The 17172-nt window shown below is 39.5% G+C and overlaps 1 protein-coding gene and 1 long non-coding RNA gene across 3 annotated transcripts in view; one reads left to right on the top strand and one right to left on the bottom strand.

Moving 5' to 3' along the window:
* Window positions 1–17172, top strand: part of AHCYL2 (adenosylhomocysteinase like 2) — a 149702-nt gene that overhangs the window by 61967 nt on the left and 70563 nt on the right. The gene's annotated exons all lie outside the window — the stretch shown is intronic.
* The window catches only part of LOC123829670, a 37881-nt gene that overhangs the window by 1001 nt on the left and 19708 nt on the right, over window positions 1–17172 (bottom strand). The gene's annotated exons all lie outside the window — the stretch shown is intronic.

Raw genomic sequence — 17172 nt, 5'->3', positions numbered from 1 at the left:
TGGCACCTTAGAAGGCTAGAGGCTCAGCAGGATTAGAGACTCTAGGAAATGCTCTTTAAGTCCTTAAATTATACAGAAGTCTGGGCTCTTTGGAGGGAAGTATAAAGGAGTGATTGATCGAAAATGTTCTTACTGCCCGGGCTCAAGGAAAAAGAGTAGACTAATAGACTAAAGAAAGAGAAAATACAAAGAAGTTTGGGTTAGGGGAAAGAAGCCCTGCATTCAGTTAGGAAGCGTGGGTTTTGATCTGTATTCTGTTGCTAATTTGGCCTGGGATTAGTTCTGTGATTTCAGTTCTCTGGGCCTAAGTTTCTATCCACACCTATGAAATGAGTGGTTTTGTAATGGAGGGGTCAGGCCAAATTGCTAAAAACCTATTTCCTTCCCCACAAATCTTTGTGTTGGTGTGTGCATGGTGACAAGTGGCCAGGCCCCATGCTGCCTGGTTACAGTTCAGAATTTTGAAAAATCTCTCTGAAATTCTAAGGCAAGAAAAAAATAGAAGTGAAGCAGAGATGCCTTCAAGATTCAATATTGATCTCAAATACTATAAAGTGGAGAGCTTGCCCACTAGCTGTGTAATACCTATTACATTAGTATTGTTACATAATAAATCACTGGCAGACTTTAGAGGTTTTAAACAATCATTTTACTTTGCTCATAGTTTTGTGGGTCAAGATTATGGGACTGGTTCAGCTGGACAGTTTTAAGCTGGGGTTTCTCCTTTTTTTTTGTCCCTGCCAGTTCATAACTTTTGGCCAAGCAAGTAATTTAAATACATGTTTATACTATATATTTAGTTGTTTATAGTGGGAGGCTTATTCAGTGTATTTAGTGCTTCATACTTTTGGAAATACAGATTACTTTCACAAGTTACCCTTACAAATGGAATTATCTAAAAGTTCAGTGTATAATGCTTTGGTAGCACTTCCCAGAGAGAGAAATGCAGAGATATGGGAAGGAAGGGAGGTGTGCGGCGGCAGCGGTGGTGCTGGGGGGTGATGGGTCCAATGAGGCTAGCAGTGGAGGACTGAGCATGCGTAAGTCCTGGTCCCCAAAGGGCTCATCTAGAACTCTGCAAATTTCTAGGGTGGGATTAACACACTCGTGATTATCATATAAAACATTTGGGGTAAGATAGTGGCAATAAGAACTATCAACTCTGACTGTGATCTTGAGTATTTTACCAACAGTTGCAAAGATTTAGCAGGTGCTTAAAGGGAAGAATGTCAATAATGTAAAGGAGCCTGAGCTATAAGCCAGTTAAATAACTTAGGTAATAATTATAATACAGTTTGGCTCAAGTAAACTTTTTTTTTAAGATTTTATTTATTTATTTTTAGAGAGAGGGGAAGGGAGGGAGAAAGAGAGGGAGAGAAACATCGGTATGTGGTTGCCTCTTGCACACCCACAACTGGGGACCCAGCCCACCCTTCAGACCTGCACCCGCACTGGGAATTGAACCGGTGACCCTATGGTTCACAGGCCAGCACAGCACTCAGTCCACTGAGCCACATCAGCCAGGGCTCAAAGTAATTCTTATAAAATAAAAATAATTACAACAGAAATTTATAAGAATGGATTATCTCCAAGGATATAAAGATAAAGCTTCAGATAGGAAGCAGCATATGCTTTGGCATTAGAAAAAAAGTAGGGAAGGCAAATAGTAAATAGAAAAGAGTATATATATAAAGGAGACAGGAAAGGCATTTCAGACAGGACCTTCAGAAGTATAAGGGAGGCCCTGTGGGACCTCATAAGAGTTCATTATGATCAACTATTGGAGCAGATTGTTCTGAGCAAAATATTATTTATTTCCCATCTGTTTTAGGGGGTTCATATATAAGCATGTAAAATTCCATTTTACTGTTTGAGAATGATTGGTGTACATTTTTAAAGAGCACTTATTACATATATTTAAAATATGTAAGTTCAGCCTGGCTAGTGTAGCTCAGTGGATTGAGCGCGGGCCTATGAACCATAGGGTCGTTGGTTCAATTCCTGGTTAGGGCACATGCCTGCCTGGGTTGTGGGCCAGGCCGCCAGCAGGGAATGCATGAGAGGCACCCACACATTGATGTTTCTCTCCCTCTCTTTCTCCTTCCCTTCCCCTCTCTAAAAACAAATAAATAAAACCTAAATACACACACACACACACACACACAATAATATGTTGTATGTTATGTATTATATGGCACATATTGTATATAACATGGTGTGATGTTATATAGTATGTATATTACATAGTGTATAATATAATTATATACAATATACAACACAGACTATAACATGTGATGTATAATATGTGTATAATATAGAAATAATTTTTATATAGATACATACATATTCTCCCTCTCTCCCTACCACTCCTGGTCTACACAGATAATCATTGTTGTCTACAGCTTCTTGTGCTCCATTCCCGAAAAATATGTTGTGTGTGTGTGTCTAATATTATACATTATTATATGTTGCATTATATACAAGTAGATACTAACATATACATATATCTTGATAGTGTATTTAAACTACATATCTTAAACTATTTCATTTACATCCTTGCTCAATCAGTTACATAACTGATATGTAGTAAAATTCTTTTTTTTCCCCTCTGATCTCTGGTCCTCATTTACTTTGTGTAGGGAAGTGTACTATGGGAATACAAATTCCAAACACGTGTTTTGTTTTTCTAACCAATTTTCTATTTCACTGCATTCACATTGGGTTAAGATTGCTTAAAACAGCAAAATATTTTCCATTTAAATTTTTCACTTTAAAAAGAGTGAGGAGAATAAATGAAAATCATTTGTCGATTCCTCTGAATGTTTTATTAGTCCATCTCTCTCCGTCTGGCATATCACTACAGTTTCTCCCCACTAGAGGGCACTAGAATATTATTTGTTTTAGGTGGGCTGTTTATAGTGAATTTAGAATAAAAACTTTCATATTTTTCTTTCAAAAATTTTAAAATTATTTTTTATTTTTAATTACCACTGACATACATTATTATATAACTTAATAAGTGATCATCCCGATAAATCTCACACCCAGCTGACACCATACTTCTTATTTGTTCTGCTTTGTAGAGTAAATAAAGTTTTTATCCTGAGATTCCTCTGTGTTTGGCATATATGGACAATTGTAGTACCTTCTGTGCTTTTGAACTTTTTACCTTTATCTCATTCCATGTATAACACAATTCAAAATGGATCTCAGACTATGGACACACAGTCCATTTTTTTAAATGGACAAATGATTTGAAGAGATGTGCGTCAGGTGCTATATGAATGCCAGTAAGCACAGGAGTTGCTCAGCATCATAGGTCATTAGGGAAATGTATATTGAAAGCACAATAAAATACTGTACACCCACTACCATAACTAAAATTTAAAAGACTAATACTACCTAGTATTTGTGTGAATAGGAATTAATGGAAATGCTCATAAGTTATTGGTGGGTAAGAATTTTCTTATTATAAATTTAATATATACTTACTAGTGACTCAGCAGTTTTGCCCCTATCTCTCTACCCAAGAAAATGAAATGCTGTGTTTATACAAAGATAGCCCCAAACTGGAAAGAACACCAAATATCTATATACAAGTAAATGGATAAATAAATTGTAGTACATCTACATAAAGGAATACTATTTAGCAATAAATAGAATAAACTACACATGGAATAAATAATATGGATGAGTCCCAAAAATACACTAAGTGGAAAAAGCTAGACATAAAAGAATTAATGTATTTTATATTCCATTTATAAGATATTACCTATAAAAGGTGAGTGTATTTATAGGGACAGAAAGCTGGTCGTGGTTGCCTAAGGCCATTGTGGTAGTGGTGGGGAGTCACCTGCGCAGGAGAAATAGACAAAATAAATAAATGAGTTAACCCCAAAATTGCAAATTGTGAAAGAAATAAAAGGCATAGGCAGCATGTACAAGAGCCAGAAATTGGAAAAGCACATTGGTATTGTGAGCAAGATGGTGAATGATGGGAGACGGGGTTGGAGAGATAAGTAAAGGCTGGATCATGGGCAAAGAGTCAGGTCCCTACGAACTCGAAGGGGAATGCAGTCCAGAGCACAAGGCAAGACCCTTCAGTGAGAGGGGAAGGAGGAGAAGCTGGAGCGAATTAGGTAGGCCTGGCCGTTGGAATGTGAGAGTTTAGATCAGATATATTCCTCTTTTCTTATATTTATTCTTTTTTCTTTAAATATAAAATAAAGTTGTCACTTGAAAGTTAAGGTCAAAGTTCAAGGGGACAAACATGAAACAGTCTTCCTGGAGGGGATAATGGGAGTGTGTACCACAAAGAAACTTGTAAGATGACTGAGACACTACTGATGCTCATTTGAGGTTTGGGAAGATGAATTTCAGCCATTGTGGCTCAGTTGGTTGGGCGTCATCCTGCAAACTGCTTGCTCGGTTCCTGGTCACATGCCTAGGTTGCAGGTTCAGCCCCTAGTTGGGGAGCGTAGGGGAGGCAGCCAGTCAATGTTTCTCTCTCATACCAGTGTTTCTCTCATTACTGAGAAAAATATTCCTTTCCTTCCCCTCTGTCTAAAGTAAAAAAAAGGAAGTGAAACTAGTCAGTTTGCTCACCTAGTTTTTTCTTGCAAAATTTAGCTACTTGAGCCCAAAGATGGGCTAGACAGACAGATAGAGGTCATCAGGACTGAGGTTTTGCCTGGCAAAAATGATGGAGGGAGTTAGAGAGTGAAGTTATGTATGAGATTCACTTTCAAGATGGGCCAGGGAATCTGGGCAAGAAAAGGAGGGAGGTGAAACTAGGAAGGAGTTGGTGAGTTGTGGAAAACGATGGGGTCACTAGACAGGGGACACAGAAGTTTATGGGGCAGGGCTACATCTGCAATGAAATGGTAGGACAGGAGGGACTGGTTCTAGGGTGACTTTGAGGTTTCTGCAATGAGAGAGGGAATTCAGGAGGAGGAGGAAGAACAGGTTCGGGGGTAATTGATGAGTTTAATTTTGGACTGGCTGTGTTTGGGAAGCCCATGGATTGTATAAATGGAGATGTCCCGTACGCATCCGAATACAGATCAGAGGGATCTGGGCTGTAAGTAGACACTGAGGAACTGTCCGCGCATGGATGATAACTGAAACACGGTGGTGGGAGAGGCTATTAGAAGGCATTTGTGGGATAAGAGAAGGGGAGGGTGTGTTGGTTTCCTTTTTTCAGAACCAGGGCGATTGTGGTGGTTGTTGGTGCCTCCCCCCACTTCAGTATTTTGTCTCGTTTTCCACATAAGTCCTAGAAAACACGGCATAGGGTGGTGGTAACAGCAGAGTTTAAGTCCTGGCCTTGCCGCTTCCTACTGGACACCTTGAGCAGGTAAACTTATGGGCCTCAGTGTTCCCATTGGTTAAAAATACCTGTATCAAGGGAATAAGAAGACAAGATACAGACTGGAAGAAAATATTTGCAAAAGACATATCTGGTAAAGGACTGTTGTTCAAAAACTACAAAGAATTCTTAAAATTCAATAATAAAATAAATAACCCAAATTTTAAAAATGCAGAAGACTTAACAGATATCTTACCAAAGAAAATATACAGATGGCAAGTAAACATATAAGAAGATGTTCCACATCATATGTCATCAGGGGAATGCAAATTTAAAGAACGGTGAGATAACCCTACACACCTATTAGAATGGAGCAGTAGGAACTCCCATCATTCATTGCTGGCAGGCATGCAAATGGGACGGCCACTTTGGAAGACAGTTTCGCCGTTCATTACAAACTAAAAATGTATGACAAAAAACCTTATCATACAATCCAACAGTCACGCTTATTGGTATTTCTCCAAATGAGTTGAAAACCTATGTCCATACATGGATGTTTATTGCAGCTTTACTCAAAATTGTCAAAACTCAGAAGCAAGTGAATGGATAAATAAAATGTAGTACATTTAGACAAAAACATGGAAGAACCTGAAGTCCATATTACTAAGGGAAAGAAGCCAGTCTGAAAAGGCTACTGTATGATTCCAACTCTATGACTTTCTGTAAAAGGCAAAACTTAGGAGACTGCAAAGATCAGCGGTTGCCAGGGATTGGGTGAGGGGGCAGTAGAAGAGATGAGTAGGCAGAGCACAGAGGATTTTTAGGGCAGTGAAACTGTTCTGTATGATAGTATAATGGCGGTGGATAAATGTCATTGCACATTTGCCAGATCCAGAAAATGCGCATCCCCAAGAGTGAACCCTAATGTAGACTGTGGACTTCGGGTGATGTCGATGTGTCAGTGTAGGTCCATCCATGGGAACAGACGCGCCACTCTGGTGCAGGAGGTCGGTAGTGGGAGAGGCCGTGTGTATTGGGGGGCAGGGGGTATGTGAGAACTGCCTGAACTTTTTGCTCAATTTTGCTGTGAACCTGAAACTCTAAAAATTGTCTGTTTAGAAATAAAAAACCACTGTAATAAGAAACTGTGTGGAGACAGGTCAAATAACTCAGGACTGTTAGTCTAAACTTGAAATCATAAGCTAATACTTGAGTATTCATAGGTCTTTATTTTCAGTTGTTTGCTACTACTTAATGGGAAGGTTTTGCTTCCCTTGCTCCCTTTCACCACCTCTGTCACGTTTTTTTACAGTGATAGCGAACAGTTATAATCCTTGGAAAGATATAATTGTAGCCTAATGGATGTATAGATAGAAATGTCTGAATTTTTATATTGCCAGGGATAAGAAATGATGAGAGAAACACCCAGCTCCAATAGTTAAGATGTTAATTTCACTGAGCTACAGACTATTTGAGTCTCCTTTCACTTGTATTTCTTTTACCTTGTTTACTTTTATACCCAAGTACCATTTCGTACTTGAAAGGTTTTCAGATAGATGCTGTACATTCATCTGCTTTGAATACCAGGGTCTCCCTCCTCTCTGGGTTCCAAAATAATTTCTGAAAAAAAATGGGGAAGGGATATTGGATTATACTGATTAGTACAAAAGAGCCTGTAAAACTAAGGTGCAGTAATGAATGGGCTAGCATCTGCCTGGTAGATACTCTTCCCTCATTTCTTACTGCACACAGGTTTTTTGGGGGGTGGGAGGGGAATGGCAAAAGTCATTTTTTCCAAAAAGAATAATACTTCTGGATGTTTTTACTATAGATGTTCTCACACATGTGTGAACTGTCATATATAGAAGAATATTCATTACAGTATTATCATGGTAATTTACAAATAGCAAACTACAGGAAATGATCTAAATGCCCATTGGTAGGGGACTGGTTAAATAAATACTGGTACATCTCTAAAATAGAGTAATGTGCAGAAGTTAAAAAGAATGAGGCAGCACTGTACACACCAATACAGGACAGTCTTCTAGTTGATGTTGAAAGGGGAAGGTCTAGAACTGTCTTTTTCTGTGTGTGTATATATATGCTTTTATGCAAAACATATCTCTAGAAGAAAGCACAGTGAGAGAATTTCCCTCTAGAGAGGATAATCAGGTGCTGAAGGAAAGAGGAAGAATGAGAGAATTTTCACAATATACTCTTTATGTCTCTTGAACTTCGTGCCATGAACCTTTGTTACTAGTTAAAACAAATTTTAAGAAACCTTATAGACTTGTCCTGAGGATTAAATGAGTCATGTACCCTCTGTGTCTGTAGGCTCTGCATCCCAACCCTGGACGGAAAATATTGGGGGAAAAGTCAATATTACATTGTTGCTGACTTGTACTACATGGTTAAGCCTGTGGTTGGTATGGTTGGGGACTTTTTTTTTCCCTGTCATTATTCCCTAGACAATACATATAACTATTTACATACCACTTACTTTGTATTGGGTATTATAAGTAATCTAGAGGTGATTTAAAGTATGTGGGAGGATATGCATAGGTTACACACAAATTCTGCCAGTTTATATAAGGGACTTGAGCACTCTCAGATGTGGGTATCTGTAGGGGGTCCGGGAACCAATCCCCCGTGATACCAAGGGATGACTGCAATCTCTTGGAGAGCTGCCTGGCATATAGTAGTTAATAAATGATAGCCTTTGTTCTTGCCCTTTCCCTCCAACTCCATAACTACTGTTTGGAACATTCCCACGATTTTTCTTCTTCACCTAGGCCAGAGTGAATTTGAACTGCCAATCAGTGGATCTATGAGCTTTTTGAAATGTGTACTAAATTTTGTGTAAGTATGTGCAGATGCCAGACTCTTTAGATTCTAGAGAGAGGGTCTGTGGCTTTCATTCCATTTTCTAAGGAGTGTGCCATGGCCCTAAATAGTTAAGACACATTGATCTAAGCCATTTTCAATTTTCTATTTCCTTCGACCAGAAAATACTCTGTTGTCAGAGAGTTTTCTCTTTATAACTAAGAAGATGCTATGGCTAGTATTTTCCCTCTTTTTTTTTTTTAAGATTTTATTTATTTATTTTTAGAGAAAGGAGAAGAGAAGGAGAAAGAGAGGGAGAGAAACATCAATGTGTGGTTGCCTCTCCCATGCCCCCACCAGGGACCTGGCCTGCAGCCCAGGCATGTGCCCTGGCTGGGAATTGAACTAGCGACCCTTTGCTTCGAAGTCCGGCGCTCAGTCCACTGAGCCACACCAGCCAGGGCATATTTTCCCTCTTAACTATCTTTTCTAGTTCATGTTTTCTAATTATGTCATGTTTTGCACAAGTAATTTAAATCTCCTAGCTTTCCATTTCTTTCCTATATGATGAAGTGATTAATCTGGATAAACTCAGGGATTCTCTTTACTTTGAAAATGTTATGGTTCTATCTACATTTACTATGTGTGGCCTTTAAAAATTAGAAGTGTTATCATAAACCAAGACAAACACTTTTTCTAGGAATAAACCTTAGACAGAGGCCAAAATCTGAAGTAAGGGATGAAGGTGCCAGTACATGCGAGCCTGATCCCAAACTGAATACCATGGTTTATTTGCATGTCAGAAATAAAGGTACCTTACTAATGAGGTAGGGCTGTAAGGTGCTCTGGTGGCTGTGTAAGGCAGAGGTGATGTCTCTGTAAAAAGAGTTCCTTCTCAAGGACTTTTGTCTGCTTTATTTTGTGGACGAGGGAGAAAAGTAGATATAATAACCTGTGAGTTGTAGTTCTGTACCAAGAATTGCTTTGAACGGTACTGACCATTCTGCATTACCGGCTAGTTCCATAAATCAGTCACGACCTCCTTGTTTGACTTGCGCGTGCACACTTCAATTGTGCAAGTGACCATCCACACTGCCTCACAACCCGACTACTCAGAACCACACACCCCAGTCTCTGTGGTTCTCAGCTGTGTTTACTTTCTTTAAATTAAAATGTTGAGTTTCTTTCACATGTGTATTTTCGTTTCCCCACCACTTCTGTTTGACCACCATGACTACTGTGTCCTATCATCACATTCCACACACACTTAAAAGCAAGCAGAGGGTGGATTTCCACCTTTAGAACTAAACAGGCATTTTGGACAACACATCTTGGCAGTGGAACCTGGACAACATTTATCAGACATGGTAGGGAAAGTTCTTACTCCGCGTTATAAAATAGACAGCTAGAAATTTTTAACAAACTGTTTAAACTGTTTTCTTAAAGAGACTTCCTCCACTGCCAGTGATCTTAATAGTCGTGGTCAGCCATCCAGAAGCAGTTATTTACATAATTGATGACTTTGGCTTCCACTTGGAGAAGAAAGCCACTTTCTTCTATGCTTGCTTGTATTTTTGCTTTAATGTCTTCTACGGAACTACGTCCTTTGGGTGTTTTAGTTTTTTTCATGTGTGTGTGTGTGTGTGTGTGTGTGTGTGTGTTCCCCTTAGGGATTCTTGAACTTTTAAAAGATTTTTTATTTATTTTTTAGAGAGGGAAGGGAGGGAAAAAGAAAGAGAGAGAGAGAAACATCAATGTGCGGTTGCTGGGGGTCATGGCCTGCAACCCAGGCATGTGCCCTGACTGGGAATCAAACCTGTGACACTTTGGTTTGCAGCCCGTGCTCAATCCACTGAGCTACGCCAGCCAGGGGATTCTTGAACTTTTGATCTTGGTGTTGATGGTTTTGAGTTTTCTGCATTATGGTTTTATTTTTCTGCATTTTGGGCTGGAGTATTTTGTATAGGTTTCTCTGCTAGACCTTCTTCAGTTCTTTATCAAAATCATCTTTACCATCAACTTCATCAGCAGCGAGTTTTACTTTTACTGTGGAACCTCGCTGCCACTTCCAGGGGCAGAGAGCACTGCCAGATGTAGTTAGGAGTGTCCCACCCCCCTTCTCTTCACCTGCTGCCTCTACACCTGCTCCACAGCGTCTGCCCACTGAAGTGCACCGGCCCTGCACCGCACTTCAACCGTAACACCACACAGGCAGTGTTATTTCAAAGCCACCAAGGAGGTTTGTTGGCTGTACAGACATTTTCAGACTTGCCAGTGTTACTTTAATTGGACTTTCTCCATAATTCATTGTCTCCACTTCAACAATGTGCAATTCGTCCTTTGCAGCAGCCCCTAAACTGACCGTTCTTAAAGAACTTGTGTTCATTTTCATCATTATCCACCTTAAAGTGATCATCTTTGTCAGCCTTTAAGTTCACAACTGAAAAGATAGTTCTGGGGCCTTAGGGGGCTCACATCCATGGCCATCAAATCTTCCATGGGGTGGCGGCACAGGCTTAGGTGGGAGAAGGCGGATGGAGATAGAGACTACTTCTCTGCAGAACAGATGTGCAGGACAGCATCACACTGGGGTCAGCTGTGTTATCTTTTGCCTGTTGTTTTGAAAGGCCTAAGAGAGGATGGAATTTTTGACTTCCAAGGTAGTTCAGAGTTAATAAGAGTTCATTCAACAGGCATGTGAAGTTAAGGGCATTTCAGACACCGTGCAAAAGTACCTAGATTCTGGTCTTTGCTCTGCCTCTCACTAGCTGTGATCTTAGGTCAGTTCCTTAACCTGTCTGTGCTTCGGTTTTCTTTTTTATAAAACGGTGACACAAAAGCACCTACCTCATAGGTTATTAGAAGAATAATACACACCGAGACTACGTAGTATTTGGAATGTAGAAAGTATTCTTTAAATAAATGTACTCCTTTTTTCCTTATTGTTGTTAAAAGCATAGAGACATTAAGCACCATGACCATTTTGGAGGCTTAAAGAGTTAGATACAATATAACATTCTTCAAGATCCAATCTAATATTTCCCCAGTGAACCTTCCCACAAGCGTTGAGCTGTGTTGCCGCCCCTCTTTGGTGGGTATTGTTCTCTCTGGAACTACTAGGCCTTCCAAGTTAGAGGCTGTATATTTTCAACAAATGTATACTGAGTGTCTGTATGTATCAGACATTAAGCTCCGTGAGCAATACAGGTAAGACCCCTGCTCTCTTGAAGATTAAATTCTAGGATGGAAAAACAAAAAAAAGAAGTGATTTCAGATAGTGGTAATTGAAGAAAATAAGATGATGGGTTCAGAGTGTTGGGGGCAGGGCCAGATAGGATGATCAGGGGGAGCCTTAAAGGGGCAACATGTGACTTGAGTCCTTAAGGATGAATTCCTTGGATTGTGCGTGACACCTGCTATACCTCAGCTCCACCTACTCTGAGTCCTGACCGAGTCTCGATCATTTCCTTCAGGTTACCTGAGAGCAGTAACAGCTGACACACTGCTTATTCGGCTGTAGCTCTGCTGCTTTCCCTCCCTCTCTCCACAAGAGCGAGCTCTTGAGCGGACCTGACTTTTTTTTTTTTTTAAGTCAGTGAATGAATTTCTTGTTTTCTTTTTAATTTCATTTTTCAATTACAGTTTACATTCAATGCAACTTTGTATTAGTTGCAGGTATACAGCATAGTGATTAGACAATCATATGCTTTACAAAGTATTTCATGCAATATCTCCAGTACTCACCTGGCACCATACATAGTCATTACAGTATTATTGCCTGTATCCCCCACTCTGTAATTTACATCCAGCCCTCCGACTGTTTTGTAACTACCAAGTTGTACTTTTGAATCCTTTCTCTTCTTTCACCCAGTCCCCTTCCCTCTGGCAACTGTCAATCTATTTTCTGTGTCTATGAATCTGAGCTGACTTTTGAATCTAGCAACAACTCTAAAGATTTTTTTTATCTTTAGAGAAAGGGGAAGAGAGGGAGAGAAACATCGACATGAAAGAGAAACATTGATCAGTCGCCTCTTGCACACCCCCAGCCAGGGTCCTGGCCTGTGACCCGGGCATATGCCCTGACCGGAAATTCAGCCAAAGACCTTTCACTTGGCAGGACCACCCCAACCCACTGAGCCACACCGGTCAGGGCAGCACCTTTATTCTTTATCTGCTCATGTTTCGGTTTGATACCTGGGCTTTTTAAACAGAATACTACCATCCCTAGATATTCCTCTTGGGAATATATGCTGTTCATTTCCTTATTATGCTCCCTCAGTAAGTAGTAAGTTTGAGGCAGACTTCATTGTAGACACTAGGAATGCCTGGTCACCATAATAGGTGATGTAGGAATTCTAAAGAGTAGTCAATTCAGAGATTTTTCTAAATATTTCTGACACAAGTAAAAAACTTTTACTGAGGAGAATCCAGGCCTCCCAAAGCTAGGTGGCAGCTAGGAAAAAAATCATGCTCTCTCTTTTAAAAACGTTGTTTTAATTGATTTTAGAGAAAAAAGAGAAAGGGAGAGAGACACTGATTTGTTGCTCCACTTATTCATGCATTCATTGGTTGATTCTTGTATGTGCTGTGACTGGGGTCGAACCCACATCTTGGGCCATTGGGACAACACTCTAACCAACTGACCTACCAGCCAGGGCTGTCATGCACTCTTTTTAACATTTGCTCAGTAACACAGTGATAACTGTCTAACTACCCTTCTTTGAGAGCTAACCTATTCTGTTATCCCACAGTCAGAATAGCCTTGATACTTTGGTGACTACTTTAAGGAAACGATCCTCTGTTGGCACGTGGTAAGTCAGAAAGTAAGAAACAATTTCTTGAGTTGAAGGGCCTCATGGGAGGGGTTGGTTGGAGTAAGCTGTTTGTAAAGAGACTGGGTTTCCTGGATTCCACACAGAGATGTGAAGCAAGTTGAGTAAAGTTGTTGATTATCCGAATGAAGGGCCAGTTCTCTCCCCAGAATACTTTGGGGCATAAATTTCATAGCAGTGATCCCTTTGTGTATGCCCAGGTCCTGTGTTGTTTTCTTGACAGTAAAGCAAAAAAAGGAGAGAAAAGCATAGCAGCTCAGAATTAGGTCTCAGCCATTGGTTCTCTGGGCTTTCAGATTGCACTGGCTGTGTTGTTTCTCTGTAGGTTGGGGATTCCGCCCAGAAGGATCACCTGAATTTTTTTCTCTCCTTATCAGGTACCTGTCTGAATCACAATGAAAGGAGATTCTTACTATTTTTAGAAGAATAATGGACCCCTTTACTGCCTACTAATTATTTCAACACCATTTATAGCTCCTATGTAGACTCTAGACCTAATCCTAAAGGTTTATGTATTCTATTCAGTTTTTCATGTCTGATTTTTCTGGAAGAATTTAGTATGGCTTGCATTTAAGTGGTGACTTGGGGTCACTTCATCTTTGTATTGAGCCAGTCTTCATGGTACATGACACATTCTGAAGAGCTCTTCTTGTTTCTCTTGGAAATATTCAATTCCTAAGTGGGGATGGCTGGGGTGGGAGGGAGTGGGGGAGAATCGAGACAACTGTACTTAAACGACAAGAAAAAAAAAGAAAATATTCAATTCCATTTTCTTAACTAAAATGGCACCATAACAATTGAAAATTACTCTTGTTTAAGATAAAATATTATTACCAACTATAAACCTGAGGGACATAACAGATTTCATTATTTTCGTGTTTTATATTACACATTTTCTCAGATTCTTTGGGGTAGATTCTTCTCTTCCATGAGTCAGAGAACTCTCAGTATGTTAGTTTCATCTTTTTCAGTATCTTTAGGTACAAGATGGTACAGCTATAGGTTGAAAAAATATCTTCTGATCTTTTTATTAAAAATTTTTTTTAATCCTCACCTGAGAATATGTTTATTAATTTTAGAGAGAGAGGAAAGGAGAGAGATAGAGAAAGAAAGAAACATAGATTGATTGTCTCTCTTACATGCTTGTCTGGGGATCGAACCTGCAACCCAGACATGTATGTGCCCTGACCAGGAATCAGACCCGTGACCCTTTGGTGTACAGGAGGATGCTCCAACCAACTGAGCCACCCAGCCAGGGCTTCTGATCTTTTTAAAAGCATACAATTCATCCTTAAATATAAAAAATTATAAATAAATTTTTTACTTTAGAATATTATTAAATTCTAAAATAGTAAAAGTTTAATTTAAAAAATTTTAAAGGGTTGAAAAAAGTTTTTCGAATATCATTAGAAAGAAGTCAACAATGTGTACTTCTTATTTGTATTTCCACATAGGCACAAGGAAATCTTTGGGATTTAAAAATAATAGTTCATTGAATGATAGTGAAGTTAGAGATATAGCAGGTATAACTGAAGATAGTAGTTGCATAGTAGCAGTAATGAGCTGAAAACACTTTTATTTACATCCTAATCCAATCTTTTTGGTAAATTTTAGAGAACACAAAAATACAGACACATGCATTCCATTAGCTGGCACAGTGACGACATCATCACAAATCATAGAGCCTCTAGAAAATGCCACTCTACACTCCTGAGAATGAAAAGTGACAAAGACAAATAACACTTTAGGATTATTATGAAAATACTTTTGACTTTGAAACCCCCTGAATAAAAAAAGGGGAAGGTAAAAATAAGGAAATCCCCACTGTTAATGGCAGAGTTTACTGAAGTGTGTAAGATTGAAGAGACTTTTCTGAGATACCCATTTACAGGCAAAAAAGAAAATTCAGGTCTTACACAAAGGCCTTGTTAAACCCCAGGCCTCCCACTGGTCTCCAGCACCTCTTACATCAGTGTTCTCAAAGCGTGCTCCCTGGATTCCAGGATCAGGGAAGTCAAAGCTGTTTTCGTAATATTAACATGTTATTTGCCTTTTCCATTGTGTTGACGTTTGCACAAGTGGTACATAAACAATGGTGGATAACACTGCTAGTGCCTTCCCTGTTAAGGCTTTCGCACCAGACTCTTAGTTGTCATTGTATTCTTCATTGCTGTGCACTTGCAGCTAAAATTTTTTTCCCATTTCACTTAAGAATGTCTTTGATGAAGCTATTAAAATAATAATTATAATTATTTATTATTATTAGTCTAACCCTCACCCAAGGATGTACTTACTGACTTTAGAAAGAGAGGGCGTGGGGTGTTTTCTGTGTCCACATAAATATTTCACAGGTGTTCCACACTTAACATGCCCACAGGAGAACTTTTGATTTCTCCCATGATACATTACCTTTTTCACCCCACCCAAATGTTTTTCATCCAGGTAAATTGCCTTCACTCAGTTGTTCCCACTAGAATTGGAAGTCATTTTTCCTTTTCTCTTACCTCTTACATCCAATTCTTGAGCAAGTCTTATGAGTTCTGCATTTGAAATTACCTCAAAATTCATCTGCTTTTCTCCATCTTTGTTAATATCGGCCTACTCCTGGTTACCATCATCTTTTGGTTTGGTCCTTGCTTAAAATCCTTTAATGAGCCCTGGCTGGTGTAGCTCAGTGGATTGAGCATAGGCTATAAATTAAAGGATTGCTGGTTCAATTCCCAGTCATGGCACATATCTGCGGTGTGGGCCAGGTTCCCCAGTGGGAGCCATGTGAGAAGCAACCAGACGTTGATGTTTTCTCCCTCTCTTCTCCCTCCCTCCACCTCTCTCTAAAAATAAATAAAATTAAAAAGAAAAAAACAAAACAAAAAATCCTTTAATGACATCCATTAGAATGAAATCCAAAATCTTTATATTGGCTTATAAGGCCCTTCACATTGGGCTTTTTCCTATCTTTGCAACCTCATTCTACCTCTCATTCACAGAATCCTTACCACACAAATTATCTTTCCATTCTTTAAACATTTCAAGGTTTTTCTTACATTGGAGTCTTTCTCTCATCCATCTAGTCCTAGCTAAAGTATTATCACCTTAAAAATACCTTTCTTGATCATTCTATTGAAGGATTTTTTTTGTTTTGCTTTTACACTTTACACTGGTCATTTCCTTTATAGCACTACCATAAATTTAATTATTCCAGGCTACAAGGGAAACTGAGAAGGAAGATATCTTGGAGGTGAAAGAAATGATGGAATAACATTAGGAAAGCCAAGGGGAGAGAGAGTCTTTCAGGAAGAAGGTACTAATAATGTCAAAACCCTGAGAGGTAAGGTAAGGTAAAAAGTCTTCATTATATTTAGCAACAAGGACATAATGACTTTGGCATAAATAGTTTCAGTGGATTGCAGGAGCCAGACTGTAGTAGATTGAGGAGTGAATGGAAAGTAAAGAATTGGGGATATAGTGAACTCAGAAAACCAGCATGTTTCTCTCTGAAGTAAGTACAGAGAGTAGCATTTGCTGCAAGGGGAAGGTGGAAGATTTCCTTGGGGGACAGGAGAAACCCAAACACATTCTGTGCTGATGGGAAGAAGTCAACAGAGAGTGAAAGGTTGAAGAAACATAAGCGAGAGGGAATGCTTGATAGAGAATTGTCCCTTAGAAGGTAAGGGAGAATTTGATCCAGAACACTGGTCAGAGGGATCAGGTTTAGATGGTGTACAGTCTGTTCAGGCCACCATAACAAAATACCACAGACCGGGCGGCTTAAACAGCACAAATATGTTTTCTGGAGGCTAGAAGTCTGAGATCAGGAGCTATCAGGGTTCATTTCTGATGATACCTCTCTTTCTGGTTTATAGATGCCTGCCTTCTCCCTATGTCCTCACAGTGCCTTGCCTCTGTGTGCAGACAGAGAGCAAGCCGAGCTAGCTTTCTGGTGTCTCCTCATAAAGGTGATAATCCCATGAGGTTAAGACTCTACCATTAATGACCTCATTAGCTTTAATTACTCTCCTATGGGCCCTGTTGCCAGGTACAGTCACATTGGGAGTTAGGGCTTCAACATAGATGTTTGGGGGGATACAATTTAGTCCATAAACAGAGGGTAAGAGAGAATTCTCTTCCATTGAAACAGGAGGGAGGATTTCCACAGGTACCCAGGCCCAGCAGAGGGAGCCACAACCTATGGGTCATTGATAGCTCCAA

Source organism: Phyllostomus hastatus, unplaced genomic scaffold (assembly GCF_019186645.2).
Source record: "Phyllostomus hastatus isolate PE091 unplaced genomic scaffold, TTU_PhHast_1.1 phas_scaffold_114, whole genome shotgun sequence".
NCBI lineage: Eukaryota > Metazoa > Chordata > Mammalia > Chiroptera > Phyllostomidae > Phyllostomus > Phyllostomus hastatus.
The sequence above is the reverse complement of the archived record's forward strand: the minus strand, read 5'-3'. Positions and strand labels throughout refer to the sequence as shown.